The sequence below is a fragment of the Falco biarmicus genome, chromosome 2 (assembly GCF_023638135.1).
Source record: "Falco biarmicus isolate bFalBia1 chromosome 2, bFalBia1.pri, whole genome shotgun sequence".
NCBI lineage: Eukaryota > Metazoa > Chordata > Aves > Falconiformes > Falconidae > Falco > Falco biarmicus.
In genome coordinates, this window is record NC_079289.1 from 49,232,353 (window position 1) to 49,254,613 (window position 22,261).

Consider the following 22,261-nt stretch of genomic DNA (forward strand, 5'->3'; position numbering starts at 1 on the left):
ATGCATAGAGGAACTAATATATTTTATCTGTACTATTTAGGCATCCCAGTAGTGAATATTCAATATGGTATTGATATGGATGTAATTTCTTGGTTCAGTCAGCAAAGTCTCACGTGAAAACTAATCACAACAGAAACAAGAATGGTCCTTTGATTTTGCAGAAAAATAAGGATTCTGCTTCAGTACGATAAACTATTGTGAGTTTTGTTTAGAAACTTCTCCTTTGGAACGATTTCAAAGCTAGATTAGTAAAGGGGAAAAAAAACCCAAACTCAGACACTGAGGACTATGTAACAGGGGTAGCTTTTATGCATGACCCACCGCTGGTTATCTATGCACAGGTAGTGCATGACTTTCAGAGAAAGGCATGTGCATACAAGAGTGAATAAGTGTTATATTTTAATCAGAAAAAAAGAGAATGTAAGACTTAAGAATTTTTTCCAAATCATGTAAAGTTGATTAGCTAACAAAAATGTTCTGTTGCAGATTTTGATACTTTCGTAAATAGAAAGACATGCAATATTTAAAATAATGGATATAAAATATTCTTTCCTTAAAATATTTTTCAATGTTAAACTAATGTCACTAGTAGATCTATTGATTAAACATTAATGTATTTTACTGGGCAGTGGTATTCAATATCATTTTTCTTACATGATATGTTTTTTTAATCTTTTCATAGAAGCTTCATGTCAGTAACTGATTCATTCTAATATGAAAACCAATATTACTTTTGCTTTTTTTAAGAAAAAAAAATGTTTTAATCTTCTGTTTTATTAAATCTTCTGTTTTATTAAGAAGGTACTGTTACTTATAAAGAACCCCTAATTTAGTGAGAGAATGTAATAATTCATCTTTCACTTTTGGAGTTTTGGAATGAAGTCAGTTGAACAATATTCAAATGAACTGAGCTGTTTGGACTGACTCTAATTTCTTCCAAATAGCAGTGCTCCAATAGAAAACACTGTACAATTCAGCATAACTGATGTCTCTCATTTAAGACCTGGAATAGAGAAAGAAGTCTTTTGCAGTGGAAGAGCAAGATAATTTGACAGAACATGGTGAAAAATCTTTCACAATGGCTTCCTGAACAAGTGGGGTTTAGCCTGCTTATCTTACCTGTGGACCCAAGCTTGCGGGGAGAAAATGGAAATAAAAAACACCGTATGATGTTATTTATGTACAAACTAATTTTAGGATTAAATCTTTTGTTAAAAAAATCTACCAGGGGTATGTTTGTATGAGAGAAAGTACCATAAATAACTGGATAAAGAGCAGTGATTAAGAGACTGAAAGACTTGACGGACAGTGGTATAAAAAAGTCTTATTACTATGAGTCGCTGTCTCTCATAACTGCTCCTTCCACTCCTAATTATTAGCTTAAGGAAAAATCATCTTATCTACCTGCTCTCCTTCTAGGCTGCTGGCTGTTGTATTCTGGCTCAGTGTCCCACTTTCTATTTATAGGCTTGGCTTTTCTGCTTTCTCGTTCATTCTCTTCCAATTTTACCCGCTGTTCTTCTCCGTGAGAGTACAGTGCCGTGCATGTGCTCAGAAGAACATATATGTACATTATTATATGGGCTGGAGCTTAGATTTGTGCAGATCTGTGGATCAAACAAAGAAAGAAACCTGAACTGGAGTATTTGCAGGTGAATAATGAAATGACTGATGTTTATGCAGAAACAAGGATCTTTCTTGTTCTTGTCTGTATTCTTTGATTCATTACCTTTACTGTATATTAGGGGTTTCCATAGGAAATAATAACCAAACACATCTAATCTTTGCATTTTTTACCAAGTTAGGTGCAAATCTCATCACATTCCTCAGGTCTGTGCAAAAAAAGCCTGAGAGTGTGAGTAGATGATCTACTGATCTGATACTGAAGGCTGTTCCTCTTCCCTTCACATCCAGCCACACAATCCTTTTCCCCTGGTGATTTTCCTCCCTGAAATGATTCCTTGTGTAATCAGCTGTACCACTGCAATACATGGGGAGTAGAGTAGCTGAAAATTTCGGAAAGGAAGACCAGGACAATCCCTGTGATCGGCAGCTAGCCGTAGGACTCCTTATCTTGTACTGTCAACCTTGAGCCATATTTTAGGGACAGGTAACACTGTGATCTCAACAGATGTCCCACCTTACATAAAATAATAAAATTCATTGGCCCACTCTACAGTTAGTGTGATTCCTTACCCCTAAATGAGGAAGAGCATCCTGCTCGGGTCCTGCTTCCAGGATTATTTAAAATTTTACTAACTTAGATTTCTATGGACACCTGATCCACTAGTGAAGGGGTGATTTTATTTTATTTTTCCTCCACAGATTTTATACTAGTGACAGGTAACACTGTGATCTCAACAGATGTCCCACCTTACATAAAATAATAAAATTCATTGGCCCACTCTACAGTTAGTGTGATTCCTTACCCCTAAATGAGGAAGAGCATCCTGCTCGGGTCCTGCTTCCAGGATTATTTAAAATTTTACTAACTTAGATTTCTATGGACACCTGATCCACCAGTGAAGGGGTGATTTTATTTTATTTTTCCTCCACAGATTTTATACTAATACACATGTCCTACTAAGTATATTGGAGTTTTTATAACATATTTAAGATATATTTTGACCCAGTATATGCATCAATAATTTATCTCAGTTTTCTCTGTGTTGTCACTTTCAAAGCTCTACACTTACTTGTTACCTTTACAGAAATTGGAGATAATTATGGGAATAACAGTGAAACTTTAGTTCTTTATAATAGGTAATAGCAACAAGCAGATTTATGATAGACAATAAAGCTCTACAGTTAAAGGAAATTACAGTGTTGCTGTTGATTTTGGTATGAAACAGCTCAAGATATTAGATTCTCACTAATTAATGAGTATTTCCAAGGAGTAGGTTAGCCAAGCCTGGAGGGTGTTTCTTCTGCTTCTCTTGGGATTGTCTCTGAGTTTGGTAATATTTACAGCAGACTTGCACATTTGGCCTAGCAGATGTTCATTCTTGATTGAGGTGCAAAAGACTGTGCACAGGTAGCACCTGCTGGTGTCCTTGTATCCATTGTCTGGTCGCGTGATTAGGATTAATCAACACAAATAAATGATTTAGAGGGAATTAGAAAATTCAGAGAAGCCACTGGGAGTTATTTCTGCATGTTTTACATATGTATTATATTGCCAGTGCACTTGAACTTTAAATACCTTTGTTATACAAAAGAAATATTACTGGCAATATTTTTGACAAGGAAATACAGTTTTCCACCTCCAAAAAAGGATGATGGTAAGCAGGTCCCTTTTATGTAAGCATATTTCAGAAAAATCATGAAGGAAATTTATAGCTGAAAACTCTCTTGGATCCACTGATTTCCCCCCTCAAATCACTATTTCTTTCATTAAAATTCCAGCCAAGTACTGTTTGCATGCATTTAGATATATATAACTCTTTGTTTACTGCTGGGTTAAAAACCCAAACCAAACCAAACCAAGCCAAACCAAACCAATTTCTTCTATGAGAAATAAGAAAACATATTACATTTTACTAAATTATTATTCCTATGTAACTTTTGTTCACATAATTTCACAGTTAAAAAAATTTGTGGTTATTCTCCTAGTTCCTACAAAATCAGATATAGGAATAAAGATTAATACCATATAGTCAATATATATTTATAGAGGACACAGAAACCCACAGTCATTCAAAAGGTAGCAACATTTTGTTACAGATCACTGTGGAGATTTTGAAATCTAGCTCTGAGGGGAAAAAAATGCAAAACCAGTGTCACTAAGATGTAGTTTTTAAAAATGCTGATGTTTAAAAGTATTTACAGTTCTTTGGTATGTGTGTAGCATTTTAAGCAGGATTAGCAAATGAGTACCATTTGTACAATTCCTTCTTTCTCAATAGACAGAAAAGTCAGCATTACTTTGGACGTGAGTTAGGAATTATGTAACTCTAGATACTTAAATCATATCGCTATATTTAAAATATAGAGAAATCTAGGTCTGAGGTAGTAACTCAATAACCTATTATTGATAGAAAAGGAGCTGGTATTTAGCCATGATTCGCCTGACCTATTTAGACACCTCCATCTTTAAAATGAGTGGAATCATACCCTAGAGGATAGCTATTCACCTGCTCCTGTGTATCTAGAGTTCCCAGAAACCTTATTCGTCTGTGCATGCACAGCTAACTAAATCATGAGTCTACATCTGAGCAAGAGAAAGTATCCAAGATAATTTGATCTTGATTGTTTTCAAACCTGAGTAAAAATAATTACATGCCTAAAGCTTAATTTATCCTAATCCTCCGTCTCCAAAATAGAATCAAATGGGCATCTACTAATCCTTTCTAACATCTACTAATCCTTTCTAATTTATCATTAGTGTAGAGAATTTTCTAGTTTCTCTCAGGAGCAACAGAGCTTGGAGAAAAAGTCAAAAGGACTACAGGAAAAGTAAAGAAGACATAGTTAAGCTTACCTGCACCTCTGAAATGGTTCCTACAGACTGCTTTAGCAGTAGTAAAAGTTCAACCAGCATTTACAAATCTTTTTGAAGCACCGTGCACAAGGTACTCTGTCCCACTCCTCAAGCCTTGGTATAGATCAACTATGTTCCTTTTGAAAAAAAATCACAAATAAGTAGGTTTGTTTACAAAATATTTCTCCTCACATACCCTACCCTTCCCCCATACTTATCATGTTCTAATAATTATTATTAATGAGAATTATCAGTTAACACCATTATTACCCATCTATTTTCAATTGCAATTTTTTTTTTTTTTTTCAACTATAATGGACTGAAAGGAAACTGAAATAGAGTGATTTTCATTTTCAAGGTATTAGGCAAAAAAATCTGGTATTGTGGAAGCTGTGCCAAATCCCTCACTTTGTGTGACTTATGCACAACTTAAGTGTAAAAATGTATAGGCTTTGAAAACTGTGAACAGCAGACTCTGTGGGTAGCCACAGAAGTCAGAGCAAGTCAGAAATTAAAAAACAAAAACAAAAACAAAAAAAACCCAACCCAACCCAACCCAACCAAAAAAAAAAAAATCCAAACCCTCTAACTGACAAGCTTGTATTAATCATCCTCATTTATGACACCCAAAAAGACTTACCACTTAAAAGACAGCAAGTGGGACAAATAAATTATTTACCTAGAAGAAGATTCCTGCCTTTGTGGAAGTGGATGGCAATTCATTATTTCTTTGGGGACCTACTGATCTTTTTGCTTTAGGACAATCTCCAGAGATTTCTCTTCAGTCCCTCCCTAAAGAAACAAATGAGAAAAATTCCTTCTCCAAATGCTAGTGTGATTTCTATAAGGATTTCTCTGCTTTCAGGAAATTTGCAGCCTTTCCTTTGTCCAGCTTTTGTCTCCAAAAGAATACCTGAGAAAAGATAGAAAAGCACAAGCAGATGATGCAGTCAGAAAGCAATCTTTAAAAAAACAGAAGAGGCTGAACATTTCTCATGGATGACTGGACATTTTTGGCAGTTGTATGTGCCCCTTTCACCCTTATTTAGATCTAGTCCTACCTTACTACTGAAAGCTTCAGAAAGGAAGTAAAATGTATTTGCCAAAAGCATACAATGAGCTAGACAATAACAACCCGCTTGATGGGCACTGTGGTTTTATTTTCAAGAACTCGGAAGAAAGGAAATAAATTCACTAGGAGGGTCTGTCACATGTTACCAAAATCTTTCCTGTGCTCTGGATATTGCCAGAGAACTGAGTATTGCATTCACAAATGAAACACGACAGAATCTTGTTTTGCATGGGCTTGCTTTCTGTAATGAAAGTTTTACACATCTTGGGTTCATGAAGTAAAATGTTGATTGAAAATATCTGTGACAGTTGTGGGCAGTTAACAAAGCTGCTATTACAGTACTTCAATAAAATGTTGCTACTTTAAATCCTAGATACTAAATTGGTTGGAGTATACAACAGCATTTGCTGACAGTATAGTGTCTATGTGTGAGCTCACATTCCAATAAATGAATCACTTCTCCGGACTGATACCACATGTACTCAGTGGAAAGAGTGAACTGAGTTACTGGATGAAAAAATAAAGCCAAAAGTGTACTTATATTCCCATATGCCATCATGGCCAGAAATCTGTTTTACCTGTCAGAATTTGCAGAGTACAAAAAAGCCATTCAGAATCTCTTAACCCTTGTGAAAATTAGTAATTAATAAGAGAAAGTACCTTCTGTGTGAAGAAAAATATTGTTACAATATTTTTGTGCAGTTTATAGGTGTGTCAATGAGTGTTAAAACTGTAGAGTATGAGAGACACTAGACCTTACACCACAGCCATGTGAGGTGGGTTTTTTTGTTTTATTTGTTAGTTTATTGCTTTCTCACAGTATTTGAGACTGTGCTTACAATGGGGCAAGTCAAATAAAAATAAGAAATGGCTATTTCAATACGATAAATTCACATATAAAAAACTATTTTCACAGGCTTTACTATAGATTTCTCCTGCATTAAATAAACATCTTTGCAGATTTTCTTGTCTTTAGACATAACAGAGCTTTCATCTCCTCAAGCTAAACATACTTTTATTGAATTACTGTTGTATATTTCCTAAGCTCTTCTACACTAAGTATGCATTAAGAAAGTATCACACACATTGTGTAGGAGCAACAAAGTTAAGTAAGAGAGTTTGATCTTTTACACAAACACTGCATCTCCTACCAGAATTCTATAGGAAAGAAAACTTGTTTCCATCACTCTGTCTTCCTCCATTTCCTTTTCTCCTTTTAGGCTGAAAGAACTATGGAGGTTTTTAAAGGAAATTAAAGAATAAAGAATACAGCTATGTACTGGACAAGGTTAAAAATCTGCCTGGGGTGCAGTTTAAAGCGGTTAAATATCGTTGTAGGTTTAATGTGCGTAACCAATCTCACAGTGTTACAGACTGTGCCATAAAGTATGTATACTAGATCTAGACTGGGACATAATGGTTTTGAATCTGTGCCTACCTGTCATGGAGCATATAAACATTCTAGGAAAGTGCTCATAAGACACATACACAAAAAAAATTATAAAGTATGCTGGCTACAAAGTTTGAATCAAAAAACTGGGAGCCAAAGAAGACTTTTTTCTTTTTCCTTCCCACTAACCAAGCTTCACTGAAAATAAATAAATAGATAAATAAATAGAAAGGCAAAGGCAATTAAAGCCACTTAATCTGAAATCAGGAGGTATTTTATATTTCATAACACTGTAAAATGAAAATTAAAGTTTTGATTCATAGTCATTTTACAGATCTGGTAACTCAAAATGAAGATTCAGAGAAACTTCAACTCTGAATTATGGAGTTAGTGTCATACCAAAGCTCCCTTCCAAGTTAATGGAAGACATTTCCAGCTAGTGATTCATTCAGTTTTAAAGCAGATAAATGATGTGAATTGTCTTCTAGATATACCTATACTGATTATAGACTATTACTAGAAGGTGAACTTCGCTACATACTGAAGTTAGATGGCGTGAATCCCACTTGTAGTCTTTTCACTCCCACATTCTGCTGTAAAATACGTGGATTTGTAAAGACAATTTGTGATTAAGATTATTTTTGTTTTGACAAACGTAAGATTTAATTTTTCATCTTTTAATAGCAAACAGCATGACTTTTAAAGTCTAGCACTGGAAACACCCAAATAATTCTATACTACTAAGTGTCCTTTTGCAAGACATTGCATTTATTTTTTTATAGTATTTGTTTCTGGCTGATTTGCAGCAAAGAAAATATAAACTGGAAGTTCCCCATAAAAAGCATAGTAGCTGAAAAATAAAACAATTAAAAAAAAAAAACAAACAACCAAAAAAACCCCTCAAAAACAAAAACCCAACCCTCATTGAAAAAGAATATGAATACAATATTTTAATATTGAAAAAAAATATTCAGGTGACAAGTCATAAACGCACAACATATATCATGTCTATATTACATTAAATAACTTTTATCTGCCATATCCATAATTTTAGTAAAGCTAATTTTACAAGCTTGACAATAAAAATCTTTCAGCTGTCTGTGAAAGGCAACTGGAGTTCAAAACACATTATGTATACCAATTGTCTGAAATAAACAAAATTTCATGAAATCAGTGTTCCATGAGAAAAAAAAAAGAGCATAACAGACTAAGTATTGTCATTGTAAGAGTGGGCTACAGGGTTATGATGACTAGAGCATATGTGTAAAAGCATCCGGTTGTAAAACTGAATGTTTTGTTGTACTTCATTTCAGCATAAAATAACCCTTTGCAGTGGCTGCCCAAGTCAAGCAGAATAAAATTTGTGACATCTTACAAAAAGATGAAATTCTGAGAAGAAGACACTGAACAATACTGTGACTGGCATGTATAAAACTATGTTTCTACAGTGGACAGTCTGTTTCCAGCTTCTTCATTATTTCTACTAGAGCTATGAATTAAAAGTAATGTATGAATTAACATCCTCCAAAGCACTGCTTTATTTGTTCAGAATCTACTGACATCACCGTGTTTTTATGTGAACTTTTGGTTCACTAAAAAGACCACAATATTAACAGAGTATGTTGATGAGTCATACTGGCAGTTAACCCTGTGGATTAACTTTGATAGGCTCTCTTTATGCATCTTATAATCAAGGAGTTTCACTTGTCTTTCCATGCTTTTCTCACTTTGTGACTTAATTACTGTAGTATCCCATATTAAACTTTTTCTTTTGATCAGCAATACTTTGTGTTTTGCTATTTAGTTTTCAACTTCTTACACATAAGTAGCTATGTGTTCATTAGTTCTACTTTTCATTTTTTATAAAACAGATTCCATTAATTGTTAGATGGTTGGATGGAGCTAGTCCATCTCATTTTGATGCCTAATTTAGGAAGGCAGGTTCTGACTCTCCGACATCTTCAGAACAACCTGCACACTCTCCATTGCTTACACTAAGAATTTAGGTACCCTCTGTGCAAATGCTGCTTCAGCTAGCTATATTTATGCCAGCAAATTGGACACTGCCTGCAAATCTTCTTGTGCACTGGATCTCACTTCTTTGTAAAATTAAGCAGTAAAATGATTCAGAGGCACACCTTGGGACCATGCCAACCACTATTTACCCAAGCATTTCCTGGATATGATTTGGAGCTGGGACAGGTCAGGTACTATTTCCAATGTACCATTTGCAAGCTGTACTTTGTTTTGGAGAATAATGGTGCTTAATAGTATGGACAGTTTTGTTGTGCCAGACACCTAACAGTCCCAGGCATATGTATTTTACAACTATACATGTCAATTTATGTACCTAATTAGTTACATAAACACATTAGTGTATACATTCATATGTTAGTGCCTGGAGTCTAGATCTCTTCTCACAGTTCAAGTTCTTTTGAGAGAATGGTATGCTAACATTTACATTTACACATATTCCATACCTTGCAGAGACCATTAAAAAATATCAACAACATCATCGAGGCATCAGGTCTACTAAATCTGCAGAGAATAAAAATCTACAGAAGTAAATGGGTAAGAGTGATTATAATTGTTACTATTTTATTACATAGAAGTGTTTCACAAATTTAGGTGCAGTAAAGTGATGTGTCGAAGAATTTTCCTTTCACTGTATTTCCTTAAGCATGGAAGTCCAATTTTTCAGACCAAGCTGATAGTCTAAACGTGTATCAGTACACACTAGCAGACTGGTAGTCTTTACTGTCATCTCAGGGCTCACACATATTTGACAGTTAAATACCCATATATGTCAACTTGAATTTTCTCTCACATCTCTGGATTTAAAAATGATTCAAATTAAGTTCTATTTTATTAAACAGTTAATAATTACATAAAAGCATAATTAGAGAAAATTGTATTGATAGGTTTATAGCTAAACAGTGGCTTCTAGAATCATAGAATTATTTAGGTTGAAAAAGACCTTTGAGATCATCAAGTCCAACTGTTAATCCAGAACTGACAAGTCCATCATTAAACCATGTCCCTAAGCAACACATCTACATGTCTTCTACCTCCCTGGGCAGCCTGTTCCAATGCTTGATCACCCTTTCTGTGAAGAAATTTTTCCTAATATCCAATCTAAACCTCCCCTGGTGGAACTTGAGGCCATTTCCTCTTGTCTTGTTGCTTGTTTTCTGGGGGCAGAGACCTACCCCCACCTGCCTACAAATTCCTTTCACATAGTTGCAGAGAGTGATAAGGGCTCCCCTGAGCCTCCTTTTCTCCAGGCTAAACAACCTCAATTCCCTCAGCTGCTCCTCAGAAGACTTGTGCTCCAGACCCTTCATCAGGTTGGTTACCTTTCTCTGGACACACTGCAGCAACTCTGCATCCCTCCTGAAGTAAGGGGACCAAAACTGAACACAATATTTGAGGTGCGGCCTCACCAATGCCAAACATACAGGGACAATCAGTTCCCTTGACCTGCTGGCCACACTGTTTCAGATATAGGCCAGGATACTGTTGGCCTTCTTGGCCACCTGGGCACACTGCTGGCTCACATTCAGCTGGCTGTCAACCAGCACTCCCAGGTCCTTTTCTGCCAGGCAGCTTTCCAGCCACCCTTCCCCAAGCCTGTAGCATTGTATGAGGTTGTTGTGACCCAAGTATAGGAACTGGCACTTAGTCTTGTTGAACATCACACAGTTGGCCTCAGCCCATTGGTCCAGCCTGGTCAGATCCCTCTGCAGAGCCTTCCTGCCCTCAAGCAGATCAAGACTACCCATGTTACTTGGTGTCATCTGCAAACTTGCTGAGGGTGTACTCGATCCCCTCTACCAGATGGTCAATAAAATTATTAAACAGGACTGGCCCCAATACCAAGCCCTGGGGAACACCACTTGTGATCAGTCACCACCTGGATGTAACTCCATTTACTACCACTTTTGGGGCTCATCTGTCCAGCCACCTTTTACCGAATGTAAAGCATGCTCATCCAAGCCATGAGCAGCCGGTTTCTCCAGGGCAATGCCATGGGAGACAGTGTCAAAAGCATTACTATGGTCCAGGTAGACAACATCCACAGCCTTCTGTCACCCACTAGGTGGGTCATCTTGTAGAAGATCAGGTTAGCCAAGCAGGACCTGCCTTTCATAAACCCATGCTGGCTGGGCCTCCATCTACATGATCGAGACATCTATAACCATAGATTATGAGCCAAAATTAAAAAGCAGGTTACACTACTGTAAGCACACCTGTATGACAAAATCCTTCTGCAAAACTTAAAAATATTTCTCTGAATTAGAAAATAAATCTTTCACATAATGTTTATTTTAAATAGTTATAATGACTTTACTATAATTCTATAAAAAAATGGAAAATTTTATATTTTTATATTGCTGTAAAAGTTACTAATACATATTTTATTAGTATTACTATTCAGATTATCACCTCAGATATCAGTATAAAATATTTAGATGTTTGATGGGTAAGTGTACTGGATATATAGAGAAAGTATTTTCGGCAGTTCTACAGGAAGCAAATGAACAGCAAATGCAAAGGAAATTCATGTTGGGAAGAATAAAAGTATTCTATGAAATAGACACACAGAGAAAGACTATTTACTCTGACATTTAGGTAGGTGTATCACAAATGCTAGACATTCCTTTCAGAAGGGGCAAGAGAGAGCATTACAATTCTTTCTAGAAGCTAGTTTATATGGATAATTTCACATGGGGCAGAACACATTTAGCTAAAAAGGACTGAGTATTATTGACTGACTACTAAGATCTGGCACAGTATACACGTTGTAAATCAAGTTTCCACTGTACCTTTGAAGTAAATTCTTAAAATATGCTTTACTTCTCCCTCTTCTACTAAAACATGTCTTAACTAATCAGGTTGCTTTCTGCCACATTTTTTCCTATATTTGAAAATGCAAGACTTCTATCTTAGAACTTAAGAAAAACAACAAAAAAGAGGAATTCTGGGTCTGCAGTAACCTAAATACTGCAAAACTTCTAGATGTACTAGGTTGAATGTACTGGTGAGCTGAAGAAAGACATTCCAGATCTTGCACAATTTTTGCATGCGTTTATATCACAAAATAAGAATACTGATGACAGGTGCAGACCCTTGGAAATGAGTCTCATTCTAAACCTTGGGAAATTAAACTGAGTTAAAATTAATATAGGAATGGTTTAAAAGTAAGGTTTGTAGCATTATGCTAATGCCTTATAATACTTTTCTGGTTTATTGATCCTGCAAAATTAGGAAAAGTATTTCTCTTTTTTCTTGTGTTCTTTGTATATCACAATATTATGATGCTTTTATTGCACTGACAAATACAGTAGAAAGCAATTAAGATAAGAACATTTTATAGCTGGTGATTGAATGTATTGCTTGTGAAAATGTGATAACTCTATGAAGAAGAAATATTTGAAAGTCTTTAAAATGCCTGGTACTACTGGAAAACAAAATTGGCAATTTATGTATATATATTTGGTAAGCAATATACTATGAATAGTTTTCTAGTCAAGAGCTTGAATTTGAACAAAAGTGACGGTCTTTAACTGAATGGATGCCAGAGATCTAAAAAAGTAAAATATCTGTGATTCCATTTCACTGGCGCTATTGCTGCTGTGTAGGGTGGGAGTCCAGAGGCACACCTGGCACATTGGCCTGCCTCTAAGTCTTGTTCCAATGCTGATATCTACAGTAGGATCCAGTGCCCAAGTTATTTAAAGTTGTTTGAATGTCTTTTCTCTGTGTTTGATGAAATCTTCCTACCTTTGTGCTTTTGAGAGCTACTACAGAAAATCATGTGTACTGCAGGCAGTATGAAAAAGCTCCTGCTGCCTTTTCACAGTTTAACAAATACAGTACTTATGAAATGCTGAAATGAAATCAACATATCATCAAGACATGCTTGCAATAGCTGAAGAAACCTTCAGGGAATGTTACTGGGTATAGCACCTTTAAAATGGCAACTTCTAAATTAAACTTTACCTACAGGAGATAACTTCAACACAGTATTCTGGAATTCTCACTTTGTTTCTTGTCTGCATGGTCACTGACATTCTAGTTTTTTGAGGGATCATTGTGTTATTTATTTTAAACTGGGCATACAACTATGCTGTTAAAAAATTTATCCAAATAGGTCACAAAAACATGTATGGAGAATTAATATCTTACCAGAACTAACGACTTCAAGAAGAAAGAAAGAAAAAAAAAAAAAAAAAAAAAAAAAACTGTAATAAAATTTAACATTCATACGTCATTATCTCTAAATACCACTCCAAAGAAAAAATAGCACATTTAATAAGCAAAATACTATATTAACCTAGCCACAGTAACAGTTCAAGAGACACAAGGTTCTATACATGCATCTACATTCACCGGTCTTGAAAAATGCTGATCTGTTGTATCAAGCAGGAAAAGCATAGAGCACCAAGTCATAGGATCTAAAATCAATAACAAAGAAAATCATTCCCGGCTCATTTTAGTAGGAAAGTGATTTGCACCAGAATCTGTTAAAGTCAGAAGTGTGCTGATGCAAACAATTTTCCTGTTTCTATTTTAGTTCAGAGAAACTAGGACTCATAGAAATTGTTCATGTACAATTTTTTTCTGAATAATTACATAACTTCTATTGGTCAGCATAGTTAGAACAATAAAAAAGAAAACTTATAGGGCTCACCCTGGCTCTGACTTAAAATTATAGGGCTTTGTTGCCCAGCTTGTTGTTTTATGATTTATTTTTTTTCCTCTGTGGTGATGAACAACTAGAACTGGCAGCACTCTCTGTCACCTGCTTGGAATTTGCTGTCTCTAGAAGAAACATCTTTTAATAACGTAGCTCGTATGTTTGAGGATGCATCCCTCTGTGTATGTTGCATAAAAAATCAGAAATTCTTCCAATTAATTCCTTTTATTCCTATGGAAGAATAATTAACTGCTTTATAGTAATGCAAAATGGCTTAATATAGTACTAAGAAGTATCCTGCAATGAGTGAATTCTTTCAGTATACTGACCTTGTATGAACCTGTCACTTGGATCCAGGGAAGCAGTAACTTTTACTCACAGTGAAATAATACCTTGCTCTTGGTGCTTTTCAAGTCAAGTTTAAGATACTTCTGAAACTGGGATAAGAGGGACTTTTGCTTTGGGATTCTCTTATAAAAATACATTAGTTCTCTGAGTGTTGAACATTTCAAAATGGGTTTTAAAAAAATACTTTGTCTCTATCCTGAAAGAAAGAAGCTTTGTTTCTCATTAAAATCTGTGCCTCTTCTCAGAACATTCCTCTTCCTTCCTGCAATCAAAACCTTATTACAATTTGGATCTTGTTACGCGTTAGGGAACAGTCCCTCCATCTTATTATAAAAAACATTTCAAATGCTACTGTTTCACACAGTTGACAACATTAAGATTTCATTTCTCCATAAGGCATACAGGCAGATTTGGGCTAAGTAATGAAAGACAAATATAGCATCTTACTAAGATAAAACTGTAGTTGATTGAGAAGCGTAGTATTTGCTATATAACACAGCAACTGTGTGTTAGAGATGTTTTGTTAACAGGCATTTTGACAAATCCCTTGTAAGGTTAATTTGTTACAATAATAGATAAGTGATGATATATTCTTAATATAAAGATAAAGGAGTTCCTTGAAGAATCTCTGAGAATTCAATTCAAATGTTTTAACTAAGTGTAGACTTGGAAAATGTGTGTGTGAAATTATATGGTAAGGTATGATAGGCTAACAAGCATGCTCAGTTGATCTTTTCTGGGACAGAATTAGTATACTTTGTTATCCCTTTCTACCGTATGGTGACACAAGTCACAGTTGATCTTCCCTGTTTTATCTTGAATCTATACAGAAATACATTGCATTGATTTTGGCAATACAGGAGCATTAACTTAATCTCGGCTTGGATTTTTCCTCACTAGAAATACAGAGTCTTATGACAATTTTATGGGCTCTTTTTGGTGAGCTGAACTTAATTAAATACCATGCATTTACCTGAATTTATCTAAACTAATTTTAAACTGTAATTCAAAAAGTACTATGATACATTAGCAAAAATAGCAGTTGACTTCATTAGATTTTCAATCTGAACACAACTCTAGCTTGGCCTGTCAGAAAGTCAGTCTTTGCTGTTTGATGTGTGATGGTAAAAACTTACTTTCATATATTCCAGTTGATTTAATGCTTCTTTCAATATTCTTCTACCCAAATATCACTAAGTACCATCACCATCAGAACTAGAGTAGTAAAATCCTTAGGCCCAGAGCTACACACACAAATGTGAGAACTCAACTATTGAAAACAGTCGCTTGTTAACGAAAAGGTTCAAGTGCTGTGGGGGAACAGATCTCCTTTTTATTGATTTTAACTTCTGTTAATTAAAAACATTCTCACTCTTAAAGAAATAAAAAAAAAATATTTGTACCAATTGCTGCTGTTGTTATGAAACACCCCCAATAAACTGACAGGGAGAAGATCTGTCCAACATGAAGAAGCATTCCACAAGTTTCACCATATAATTTTTTTCTTCAAGATTACAAGTAGTGTTACACAGGGCTTTTTACTTCAGAACCTGTCAGAATAAATATAACCTGTTGAGTACTTCTGTATATGAGTACTGCCTCCTGAGATTTTTTTCATTAGTGAAGGAAACCGCAGAGCAATGATGCAAAAATTTATATGAAAGAAAATAAGCATACCAAAATCCATAGACTGAGAGCAAATACAAAATGTTTCATTAAGCTTGGAAACAACACAATCCTTTTGCACTGTGTCTGTACACTAGCATATCTGAGAATCCAGGCATCCTCAGGAAAGACTGAATCTAATGCTGACCTAATCTGATATTTTACACCTTTTGGAGCAGGTTAACACAATTTTAAAAGATCGCTTACAGCACCAGTATTAGGAAGAAGAAATAGTAGAGAATTAATAATGAAATTAACTAATATATAATAATCATAGAATCAAACAATTGTATATTCATACAACAGTTTGGGTTGGAAAGCACATTAAAGATGATCTAGTTCCAACTTCGCTGCCATGGGCATGGACACCTTCCTCTAGACCAGGTTGCTCAAAGCATCATCCAACTTGGCCTTGAACACTTCCATGGACGGGATGCCCACAACTTCTTTGGGCAACCTGTTCCACTGTCTCACTACCCTCATAGAGATTATATCTATTTAGATTATATCTAATCTAAATCTAACCATTTATTATACAAATAATAAGCAAATAGTAACTACATTTCATAATTTATCTCTCTAGGTATGTAGTTCTAACTATAACTTGCCTTAAAACTTGTTTTATGTCTTGAAGCTAAATTGAAAACAGTACTGAATATAAAATCTCATGTTTACTGTTTGTTTGTTTGTTTTCTCTGGGGGTTTTGTTGTTGTTGTTGTTGTGGGGTTTTTTTAATACTGAGAAGGAATTAGTCTTAACAGAAAAATATTAATGCATAGAAACAGCTGGCAACAAGCTCCTATACAGGTACCGTTTACAATTCAATGGTTTTACTTTGTATTACATTTAATCTGATCTTCTCTATTGAATGTCCCTATCTTGTAATTGATTCAAGACTGTCCAGAAAGACAGTCATTGGTTCACGCTCTTACATCTCTGTTAAGGACATTTAAAATGCAACTGGAGTGGTATTTGTGATTCCATTTGCTTCCAAAAGACTAGCAATGGAATAGCTGTGCACAGTGAACCAAAGGGCATTCACTCACTGGCAGTAAACAGGGTATTAACCTGAAATCCATGCTAACACTCTGAAACAAAATATTGGTTAAAATTAAGCTTTAGAGACCATATAAAAATTATCATTGAAGTTGAGTAAGTCTTTCACCTATGTCTCATAGCAATTTACAAAGTATTTGATTTTTTTGAAAGGCACTACTTGTAACTTGTTTTTAATTTGCTGTTGATTCTGTGAATCAAGACTGTGAAAAGGCACAGTCCAAATAGAAAATTATATTAACTCTAATAAAAGTAGGTTAATATATTTCTTACATATCCTAATCTATTTCCATGGAAAATATGTTAGCAGTTCTAGTATTTCCTTCAAAACACAATATTTTGCAGTAATATTTCCTTCACCTTTTGAACTTTTTCAATGTGTCTAGAACTGATCCATTTAAAAACCTTTTTGATGGAGATTTTCTTCCTTCACTGTTAATTTCATTTCTACATCACTAATGAAAGCATGTAACTTCATGAAAATAGTAAATAACCTCAAAATACCTTATTATTAATCTTTTGTTATACTGAAAATTGATAATCTATACTTACTTTTGTTTTGGGTATTCCATATAATTTTTGACATGAGAACATTTTGTAACCTTCATCTATGGTTATTAATTTTTTGTAATAGTTTCTTGTTGGGCATCTTATCAAAAGCTGTTTGGAAGTCTACGTAAATTATGTCGCCTGTTTTGCCTTTATGCAGTATTTTGTTGACAGGTTGTAGGAATTCTAACAGTCCAGTAATATACAGTTCCCCTTTGTAGGAAGTATAGTGATTAGTTCCCTTTGAAAGCTCAAATATTCTGAAGAGTAATTAAAAAAGAACAGAAAGCTGACAAAGGATCTTTTTAATGAGACAAAAAGAACTTTACATTTTTCATTAATAGACTACTTAGAGGCAATTAAGCAACTGCCACCTATAAACCGAACACTCCCAAACTAGTTTAGCATATTAAAAAAAAATATGCTACACAAAAGTCAAAGTGTAGTATCAGGATTTTCCCAGTTTCTTATAAAATGTCCTATTTTGTCACAGGTAGGCTTTTTTCCCCCCCTTAATAACGGTCTTTGAATCTTTTAATTTTTAAAGGCTATAGTAGTATGGATGTATAAGTGTGTTAGCAAACATCTTTCTAGGAAATACCAAAATGAAAAACAAGGCATACCCTATTGCTCATCATAAAGAAAACAAAACAAAACACAACATTTATGGCATTTTCACTTGGATTTCATAGAGAAACATAAAAAAACTGCAAACATGTTATTACTTTCCATCTAGGATTGCACAGATTTATTTATTTTTATTTTTTTTTAATATTGATAGATTTGTCCTGATATTCCACAGTGACAATCTGAATCTTAATACCTTTTTCAACCCACCTCAGCCACAGACTGGTCCAAAATGTTATCTTGAAATAGGAAAGAGAGAACACCTTATGAAGTTACTAGAGATAAATGAAGCATGAAGAATGCATGTGAAAAAAAAAAAAAAAATAATTAACACTCAAAATTGTTAGAAAGACAAAAAATCCTACACTTTCATAGAATATCACAACAATTCATTTGATTCATCAAATCAAGTCAGAATTAATTTGTTTAGCCTCACCTAGATAAATCTATTCACTTTAATTGATCTAGTACTACTCTTGTAGTTTAGCTAGTGAATTCATCCAACCTAAGGTCAAAGAATTAACGATGCTTGAGTGAGAAGTCCATCCTATGAAAGACAACAGAGACTTGTATACCCTGGGTGATAATTTCTTCCAGTCACAGTATCAACCCAGAGAAATTCATATTAATATTTAGTTAATAGAAAACAAAATGTTTTCATCAGCTTAACTATCAAAAATATTTTGGTTCAGATAATACAATCTAAAACATAATAATTATGTTTCCCATTATGAAAATTCTTAAGCAAAGCAGCAAAAGACTAAATTGAAAATTCCTTAGTATTCTAGAGGACAAATGCTCATGAGAAAACCATCCAGTTGTGTTAAAAAGCTGGTTGTTTTTCTTTAATTATTTGATCAATTCAGGTATGTGCCATCTATCTTCTTTAAGGCATCACTTACTTGTTGCCCAACATCTTTCTTCCTTTGGTTATAATTATTTCCTGGTATGTTAAGTTCATCTTCTAACACTAGAGATGTACAGATAGATGGAACATACACTTATCCTCTCCAGTGATTCCATCAAAGACTAATGACATTTTGTATGTAACAAACAAAAACTAATTTGGAAATATTTAAAACTGAATTTTAGATAAGAGTATGAAAATGATACAATCTTTGAAGGTATTGTTGGTAGAACTATAACAAAATGCTATGATCAGTATTCCTAAAAAATAAAATAAAATTTAAAGTTGGGAAGAAATCAAAGAGCAGAAGAAATTAATTTTAGAGCTTAAAAACTATCTGGGAAAGATATGTTGCCTTTGTGGTAAACTTCACAGGCCTTTGAAATCTAATTTAAAAGACGAAAAGGTGTACGTTCAGTTTAAGAGACAAATGAAAAAGAAGATACAGTGGCCCAGAACTGAAATGTGAAAATAAATAACCAAAAGAAAGTATTTTACTAGTGAAAGTAATTAATCATAAGAAAAATGGAAGGAGGACATTGATCTTTTTTTATGGTAGCTTTCCATTTAAAATAAAATAGCATTAAGAATGTACAGACTTTCAGTACGAATGTGTTTGTCTTCAGAATGTTAGTTAATTAATAATAAAAACTTCCCTCCCCCCTTCTAAGAGAGATGGCTTAAAGTTTTGTGTTTTGCATTATCTTAGGAAAAAAAGATGAGGCCAAAGATTTCCCAAACCTAAAATCTCAATCTATTTTTCCCTTTCTACACTCTTATTTTGGGAAAATCATCTGTTGATATGTGATCACAGAGTAGAAAACCATTGTATGAATGCAAAAATAAAAATCTTGGAGTTGGTATATTTCCTTTCAGTTTCCACCTGGAAAGGAGAAACTACCCTGAAAATGAATGGGTAGTCACAAAGTGTTTGAAGGACAAGTGACAGTTTCTTCCCATGCTTGAGAGATATTTTGATGCTTCTGAGTGAAATCAATGATTTCCTAGTTCATGTATATTCATTGAAGATACAATCAGAAGTTGTGAAGTTTAAATCCAACAGGTAAAGACATCTATTCAGAGCTAGAAAAATTTTATTGTTGGTTTCCATGTATGTGGAAACATAAAGGAGTTCATAAAGACTCAAAAGTTTGTGAACCTTGCATGAGATGGCCTTTAAAACAGCATTCATATTACTCTACATGGTATACTGCCAGATGAAATAAATGCTATCTGGAGTGTTACAGAAAATCTGTGAAGGCTTAACTGAGAATTTAATTTTTGGCAGAGTGTATGACCTTGAGATTCTCCCTGTAACTTTTCACACTTCTGTTCTTTTTTAACAGATAAGGGAACTTCCCTTTGGTTATATTTTAAAGACCAGTTAAGGACAAAGAAGGATATTTGCAAATTGAAATCTTCTTAGTCAACATTACTGCACACTGTTAAACTTAAATCTCAAATGCTTTCTGTGACAGCAAAAATTAATTTTCATTACTTTTTTTTTTTCCCCCATCAGCACTGTAGAAGCAATATATAAGTGAATGAGAGCAGGGTTTCTTTTTTGTTCATGTATCATCAGCACAACTATTACAGTTCTAAACGTAAAATCTTTATTGCCAGTGATAATGCTCGAACCAGAAAGAACAGAGCTTAACTTTTATATTCAAGCTTTATCTTGCATTTTAAAATATCTATCATTTCATGTCCAGGTTACAGAGAAATATGATAGTATCGCCATAAAACAAGCAAGTTCTATTAAATTATGTATTAATGGACATCAGAAAGGACTCTACCATTAGGCAGTTTACATGAAACATGGAAGACAGAGGTTTAAACATTTGTTCTCAATAGTCAGTGCAAAAATGGAAATCTTTATCTTCAAATTCTCATATATAGGTCTGTATTTCTCATTGGTTTTAATATGTAGAACAGCAACAAAGACTGAAACAAATTCCTTCAGAGATACAAGAAAAAACCTTTCTATCTCAGATTTTTACAGGGAAGACCTTTTCTACAACTGGAAATTTTGCTGAATAATGTCACAATCATTCCTTTAAACTTATTACCTTGTCTTTGTATTTAAATACATACTGCTTTATCTGACCAAATATTGGCCTTTCCATCACACTAATTGACAGGGAAGTCCTGACAGGTAGAGACTTGCAGATAGAATGAATACAACAAGAAATCATGATCAAACAGGAGAACTGTTAATAAAAAAATTTCTGATCAAATCTCTTCGTCATTCTACTATGATTTTCAAGACACTGCCAGAAAGACAACAAAGACAAAGCATTCTATGCCTATCTCAGCTAGGAATGAGGGGAATATAACAGTGCCCTATTGGCAGTAATTTGGTTTCTGCATTAAGAAAAATTATTCCAGCAGTAAATTAAATGTAATTAACTGTACACATTTAATTTTTTAACAAATCATATGTTCTCTATCTTGTGATGTCCAACTTATAGCAAATGTTTTGTATTTTAATGTCCTAATGAATTGCTTTGTATTTCATGATTAAAAAATCTTTAAACAGACTGCTCACTGTTTTCACTAGGAAAAGTTCAGGGTTCAGGTAGACTGTTCTGCTAAAAGTTCACTGCTGCCAAAAGCCCCTTTCCTCCAAGTTTTGCATGTACACATTCTACTTCCCTGTGGAAAAAAATAATTAATTTTATAAAATTAACAAATATAATAAAAAGAGACACTAGTTTTCCACCAAATTTTTGTATCTTTACAACTAAAGATTGATTTCTTTTATCTCCAAAATCACTGAAAAACTGGTATATTTCACAGTGATGGTTACTCTTTCTCACTGTATTCCAACAGTTTCTTACAAAACAAAATAAGACATTTAGGTAGTACTCATTTTCCTCCTTCCCTCCCTCTCTCCCCCCATCCCTTCCTTCTTTCCTGCCCCCCACCTCCAGGCGTCTAAGCAGTATTTGTTCTAGAAATTCTAAACAAGTTACAAAAAAATGATGACCATAATAAAAGACTAAATCTAAGTTTCAAAAACTAGGTTATCAATCAAGGAAGCATATTTTGAGATCTGTATTTTATACAACAACCTGTTAAACATCACTGATTAGTAAAGCAGGACATAAAGAAATTAGAAATGAAAATTCTTGTTAATAGATTATTTTAATAGTGCATTCAGTTGTAATTTTATATCAGCAGAAGACAGGCTATAACAGCCGCTATCCCTAGATCATTCCATTCTAAAATGAATTACTGTAAGTTTAGACCCATTACTTTAAACATGCTTATAAAACATTCTTGATTTCTAATAAAAGGGCGTTTAGTTATTAATTACAAATATTCCCTCAGAAATTCTAGCTTATCAGCTGAAAATATGTTGGAAGGATGTGGAGTATGTTTTAGATTTATTGATTGGGGGAGATAAAAAAATATTCACTATAATATGTGATTTCTTGCAGGTCACTTTTGACTTAATTTGAAA